Source organism: Sphaeramia orbicularis, chromosome 8 (genome assembly GCF_902148855.1).
Source record: "Sphaeramia orbicularis chromosome 8, fSphaOr1.1, whole genome shotgun sequence".
Lineage (NCBI taxonomy): Eukaryota > Metazoa > Chordata > Actinopteri > Kurtiformes > Apogonidae > Sphaeramia > Sphaeramia orbicularis.
Window position 1 is genome coordinate 44,840,912 of NC_043964.1, and position 7,739 is coordinate 44,848,650.

Here is a 7,739-nt window from a genome sequence, read left to right on the forward strand (position 1 = left end):
TATTGCTAAAATGCTATGTTTCAGGGGGTGGGACATATCAGGAACCTCAGGCAAAGATTGTGCAGTTCATCTTCACTTGGAAGAAAAAGGATACTCTTTCGAGGACAACAATGTCAAGATTGCTGCACCTACTTGTACCCAAAAGAAGAACATGACATCATACTTGGAATGAGAGATTCCTCTGCAGGACATGATGAAATAAGAGCAGGCTTCAGTAAAGAAATAGTTGCCTCTATTACTGAGCCCTTGACACATATCTTTATCTTTCAAATGAGGTGTTGTACCAAGAGACCTCAAAGTAGCTAAAGTAATACCACTGTTCAAATCGGGTGATTCCAGTACATTCACAAACTACTGCCCTATATCTGTTTTACTTTTTTTTTTCTAAAGTAACAGAGAAGCTAGTGTTATACAAGAATAATAAAACATTTGGATGGAAGCAATATTTTATATAACCATCAATATGGCTTTAGAAAAAAGTCCAAAGTCCTCTTTTCAGATGAAAGTAAATTTTGCATGTCATTTGGAAATCAAGGTCCCAGAGTCTGGAGGAAGAGTGGAGAGGCACAGAATCCACGTTGCTTGAGGTTCAGTGTGAAGTTTCCACAGTCAGTGATGATTTGGGCTGCCATGGCATCTGCTGGTGTCGGTCCACTGTGTTTTCTGAAGTCCACAGTCAATGCAGCCATCTACCAGGACATTTTAGCGCACCTCATGCTTCCTTCTGCTGACAAGCTGTATGGAGATGCTGATTTCATTTTCCAGCAGGACTTGGCACCTGCCCACACTGCCAAAGGTACCAAAAGCTGGTTCAATGACCTTGGTGTTACTGTGCTTGATTGGCCAGCAAAATGGCCTGACCTGAACCCCATAGAGAATCTATGGAGTATTGTCAATAGGAAGATGAGAGACACCAGATCCAACAATGCAGATGACCTGGAGGCTACTATCAAAGCAGCCTGAGCTTCCATTCCACCTGAGCAGTGCCACAGGCTGATGGCCTCCATGCCACGCCACACTGATGCAGTAATTCATGCAAAAAGAGGCCCAACCAAGTATTGAGTGCATACAAATTAACATACTTTTCAGAAGCCTGACATTTCTGTTTAAAATATCCTTTTTTTTAAAAATTGATTTTATGCAATATTTACATTTTCTGAGACACTGGATTTTGGGTTTTCATTATCTGTGAGCCACAATCATCAAATTTCAAGAAATAAGGCTTGAAATACTTCACTCTTTGTCTAATGAGTTTATATAATATATGGGTTTCATTTTCTGAAATAAGTGACAAAAAATATTGAACTTTTTCATGATATTCAAATTTTTTGAGATGTACCTGTAGATGAAAAATTGAGTTGGAAATACCGTATTGATCTTGTCCGTAAAAAAAACCCATGAAGTCATTTGGCATTTTGAACAGAGTTTGTTCGTTGATTAATCATTCCTGTTTCTTGATTTTTTATTATTGCTTCATTTATCCTTACATTATTTATTGCAATACTGTTTGGGTGGTAACCTGTCCCACTTATCTCAATAAGATTTTCCTAATTCAAAAGAAATTTTTAAGAATGATCAGCTTTTCTAAAAGACTTGACTCATCTGCTCCTCTTCTCAAAAATTCAAACTTCTCTCAGTGTTTGATGTGAATGTTTACCAGACCTGTGTCTTCATGTACAAATATGTTCACTTAACTCACGTCCTTCCTAAAGTTTTCCAGAACTTTTTTATGTTGCCTTCTGTTATTCACAATTATCCTGCACAATACTCAAGCAAATTTTATCTTCCATACTTCCATACAGCCGAACTGTCAGTCAGTATTCTCTAAAATATCGTGAGCCACATCTTTGGAATAATCTACTTCCTAAACTTAAATCTACATCTTCTTTATCATTATTTAAAAAGCACCTGAAAAGGACTCTAATTTACAAAAAAAATGTAAGGCTTTATATCAATTGATTTGTATTTCTATTGTTTTTACTTTAGATTATTATTTCAGTTAGGTCATATTTTTAATTAATTTCATTTATTTATTCATTCCAATCTAACTGATTGGAACGGAGCAGGATGATGAAAACTTATAATACCTGCCCCTTTCTTGAAACATCTGCTTACATCAGATAGGTTGCTGTTACAGCTGTTTCAGTAAACAGTTTACATGATAGTCAATGCAAATATGACAAATCCAAAATCCATAAGTTAAATTACTTCATTACATGCTTTTATAAAGCTTCTCTATTCTTTCCTTATACAACCTCTAAAACTGAAAAATTTATGTACAGCTCGTCTCTTCCATTGCCAAAGAATTCCACATTCTGACACCCACAACAGAAATATACATTTGCTTTACATTAGTCCTTACCCTTTGCTGTTTAAAATTAAATCTCCTTCATGTTCTTCATCCTGTGATACTAAAACAAATAATCTCTGCAAATTTGCAGGCAAAAGTCCATTTCTCACTCTAAACACAATCAGCAATGTCCTTAATTCAGCTATCTCTTTAAACTTAAACAATCCTGATTTAATAAACAACTCATTTGTATTTTCCCTGAAATTAACATTATACATGATTCTTATTGCTCTTTTTTGTAATAAAAACAATGGCTTTGTGTTACTCATATATGTGTTGCCCCATACTTCAATACAATAACTCAAATATGGCAGAATAAGTGAAAAATATAAAATTTGCATTGCTTTATAATCCAACACATATTTTGCTTTACCTAATACAGAAGTATTTTTTGGACACCTTTTTTTTTTTACATAAGCAATATGTGGCTTCCATGTTAATTTATCGTCCACTATTACACCCAAAAAACGAATTTCTGACACCTTCTCAACTGTAACAGCATTAATAGACAATGAAACATGTTCTTCCTTTTTTCTATTTGTGAACACCATAAACTTAGTTTTATTCCAATTCACAGATAATTTGTTTATATCAAACCAATTTTTGAGTTGAACGATCTCATTCCCTATTTTCTGTACTTACGTTTTTAAATCATCTCTTGAACAAAGAAAGCTTGTATCATCCGCAAACAAAATAAACTGCATTATCTTTGATATATCACATATGTCATAATTATATAAAATAAATAATTTTGGCCCTCGAACACAGCCTTGTGGAACTCCACATTCAATTTTTAAACAATTAGACACTTTCCCAGCAAACTGTACATATTGTTGTCTGTTGTGTAAATAACTTGTCAACCAATCTAAAACAACTCCTCTTTTACCATATGAAAATAATTTTGAAATTAAAATGTTGTGATCTAACGTATCAAATGCTTTCTTTAAATCAATAAGTACTCCTATAGTATATTTTTTTGTTATCTCTTGCATTTGTGATTTCTTCTATTATGTCCATTAATGCTAGAGCTGTAGAATGATTACCTTGAAAGCTATACTGACTGTCATTTAACAAATTATTTTTCTCAATAAAAAATCTAATTTTTGCACAAATAATTTTTTCGAGTATTTTAGAAAATTGTGAGAGCAAAATTTGTTAATTTGTTTTTTCTATGTGTATTGTTTATTTCCAGCGAGGTATAAGCCTTTTTTGGCTTCTATCCTCTCCTGTACAGTGGTGTTACTTGCATGTAAATTGTTTTTTTTTTTTTTTTTTTTTTTTTCTCCTGCTGTTTGTGATGTAAAAATAAATAAATGAATAAAAATAAATACTGACCTGAAAGAGCTTTCAATTCCATATAATCCACCTGGAGCACTATGCTCTCAACATGCAGGCTTACTGGTGGTTCCTACAATCTATAAAAGTAGAAGGGGAGCTACACTGTAAGCCTGGACTTTGTATTTACTAAAATGCTTTAATTACAATGTATTTAAATGATTTAAGTTTTATTACATTACTGTAAAATGTTGAGTATATTCTACTGATTTGTAGACATAGTCGAAAGTACAAAAAAGTTTAAGTTCAATGGATTTAAATCACTAAGTTTTAGTCATGACCACACCTTTTTATCTCCGCATTGCATTGTGGGTATTGGGCATGTTGTTGAAAATGTGTTATTTTTATGTGAAGGGGTTCAGCAGGGTTGTAGTGTTAGTGTTAATTTTGACTTAATGTGTGTATGGCAATGTTTATTGACCTTTTTGTGTTTGTTTTTTATATTTTTGTAGAGCTGCACCATAAGTGAGAGCAATAGGCTGAACAATGGCTTTCCTGTTCATCTTCATTTATTATCACAAGAAATTACAATTACGTTGATCTGACTACATGCACAACTTCCAACCATGCTACAATGTATACATTGTGTACTTATACAAAGCAACTTATATTGCAAAATATTCAAATTTAAATCGACTTGTTATGAGTTCAATGAACTGATGATATTAAGTCTAATGCTTATGCAAAGTATATTGACATTGCAACAAATTTTAAGTTAAATTAACTTGGTATTTAGTGTGTTGTACTTAAAATAGCAATTCCATTCAAATCAAGCATTCAAGTTTAATACACTCAAGTTTTCATTACTCGTTACTTAAATTTTTAAAGGCAACCAGTTTCCTCAAATGTTTTAAGTAAAAACTTACAGTCTTACAGTGTAGAGTGTGAAAGGCTTAGTACAAAGGCTGAACCCAAAAGCAAGACCACAAAAAACCAGTAAGGTTTAGTGTTTTTATTAAACACTTTAACAGGGACAGATATACAACACAGAGATAATATAACTTCTGTGAAGCCACCGGATCCGGGGGAAAACATCTGGGCTGCGGGTGAATACGGCAGACGACCGGCTTGGCCGAGCCGGGAAAACCCCAACGGAATCCCCACTAGGGACAAACAGAGGGTGGTCAAAAAACAAGCCAGGTCATACACGGAAAAGCAGTCAAACAAGCAACGGTACATGGGGGACAGGCAGACTCACGGTAGTAATCCAGGCGAAGGTCGAAGCACAGGTAATCGGTGGAGGCTGAGGTAATAAAGGGAGTAGGCAGAGACAGAGTCGGTAACGAACCAGGTCGATGACGAGCAAGCAGGATAGGAACAGGCTGAATCAGTGGTCAAAGGACGAAAACAGGTCAAACACGGCAGACAAACAAACAGGATCCAAAACCTTTCAACAGCCTTTCAACGCTTACTCACTTGAACCTAACCTCTTAACCGTGCCTTTTTAACTTGACGCCATCAATCCAAACCTCCATCAGGGCAGGTCAGTATTGTCAGTGGATCCTTACCTCTGGCTGTCACCCACCGCTTCCCGCGCTCTGCCCCGGTATCTCGCTGTTTCCACCATGGCGTCATCCTCATCAGCCGGAGATAGTCCTCTTGTCGAAGCCAACAAAACCCTGGTAAAGGCTTACCAAACTATCGCGGATCTCAAAGAGGAAATACTGCGCCTCTCCGCAGAACTCGAGGAGAAAAATGCCCAGCTCTGTGGTTTCTCCAGCCGCCTTCCCACACTGTCCAGTCTGTTCCTGAAAAGCGCAGAGAAGCCCAAAGCCTCCTGTGATGATACGGTGTTATGGGATCCTTCCTCTGCCTGTTTTCGCCCCCCGTGTTCTACACCCTGGTCTGAAGTGGTGATTCGTGGCCGCAAAAAGAACACGAGCAAAGACTCACCACCTCCGACCATCAACACATCAAACCGCTTCGGCGTCCTGTCCGTGGAGGACGCTCCGGCTCCTCCCCCCGCCACGGCTGGTGTGCCCCCCATCCCACCTGGCTCTGTCCCGGAACCGGCTCCTGCTGACTCCGTGGCTACCACCGAGCTGATTACCGGCGACGGTCCTAAAGCCGGTCCTCCTGTAAAGCCGTCGAACAAGGGTCCCCGCTCCTCGGTCCGCTCCTCTGCCCGGCGCCGCCTTCTCCGAGAGGCCGTCCGCCGTCACACTGACAGTCCACCCGTGGAATGTCCACCTAGAGAGACCAGGAACCCTTCACCTTCAACACCGTCTCCTCGACCACTTTTCCCTCCGACCACCGCTATCCTCGGGGACTCCATCATCCGTCACGTCCGTTTCTTTAACGCCATAACCAGGTGCTTTCCTGGTTCCACCGTCACCTCCATCCTCCATGAACTCCCTCAGCTGCTGCTCTCACTGCTGTCCACCGTTACCCGGATCATAGTTCACGTGGGCTTCAATGACACTTCTCTTCAACAGTCCGAAGTGACGAAGGTTCATTTTAAAAACCTCTTTGATAAACTGAAAGGATCCGGGAAGGCTGTTTTCATTTCCGGGCCCCTCCCCTCCTTTGCCCGTGGTGTGGGCCGTTTCAGCCGACTCCTCAGCCTGAACAACTGGCTCCAGTCCGCCTCTGCTCTGAACGGCTTCAGTTTTATTGATAACTTTAATCTGTTCTGGAACCGCTCCTCCTTTTACAAGTCCGATGGCGTCCACCCCTCTACACTAGGCAGCAGCGTCCTGGCTCAAAACATTCAACACGCTGTCCAGACTAAAACCACACCCACACCTATGTGACTACGCTCCCCGTCTTCTGCTGCAGTCACCTGCTCCCCCTGCTGGTCACATCAAACATCACCACGTTCAGAGTCTCCTGTACAGTCTGTAGTCAGACTGAATACCACCCCAGCTGTTCTCTCCTCCTCTCCCAGCCCCTCACTAATGACAGTTACACCCCTCACTCACACCAGCTCACCTCTGAGGAACAATCTCTCTACTGGTCACCATCCCATTCCTGTTATTTTCGGTTCACGTATGGGGTTTCACACTGCTAAAAGGCATCGTAATATCACCAATCTCCGCCCATTAATATACACCACAGTCATTGGTGCGTCCTTCTCTGTAGGGTTATGGAATTGCCAATCTGCAGTGAACAAAGCAGATTTTATTGCTGCCTATGCCAACCATCACACACTGGACATCCTGGCTCTCACTGAAACCTGGATTACACCTGAAAACAATGCAACCCCAGCCGCACTTTCTATCAGCCACACATTCTCTCATACCTCTCATCCATCTGGACGAGGAGGTGGTGTGGGTCTGTTAATTTCCAACAAATGGAAATACAATCAACTCCTACCTTCAGTCAAATACAACTCCTTTGAATACCATGCCATCCTAGTGACAGCACCAGTCAAACTTTACATAATTGTCATTTATCGTCCACCAGGGCAACTGGGTGATTTTCTTGATGAGCATGACACTCTGCTTTCCTCCATCCCAGAGCATGACTGCCCCATGCTAGTCCTCGGTGACATGAACATCCACTTAGACAATCCCAGCTTCTCAGATTTCATGTCACTAATACTCTCTTTTGAGCTACAGCGGGTTTGCAGTCCTCCAACCCACAAAGCTGGTAAAGAGCTCGATCTCATTTTCACCCGAAACTGCATCACAGATGCCCTCACAGTCACACCTTTACACCTGTCTGACCACTATTTCATTCAGTTCAGTGTGTCTCTCCCTGAAAAACACTCTTCTCCCTCCCCCATGGTCTCTTTCCGCCGCAACCTCCGCAATTTGTCCCCCACCCACTTCTCCACTGTCGTAGCCTCCGCTCTCCCTCCCCCCAGCACTTTTTCCTCCTTAGAGGTTAATGATGCCACTGAGTCTCTGTGCTCTACACTTAGCTCCTGTCTGGATAATCTGTGCCCTCTATCTACTAGACCCGCTCGATCCTCCCAGTCCCACCCATGGCTCAATGATAACCTCCGGTCGCTGCGTACCAACCTCAGAGCCGCAGAGAGAAAATGGCACAAAACAAAAAGCTCTTCTGACCTGATCACATTCCAGTCACTATTGGTATCCTTCTCATCCAG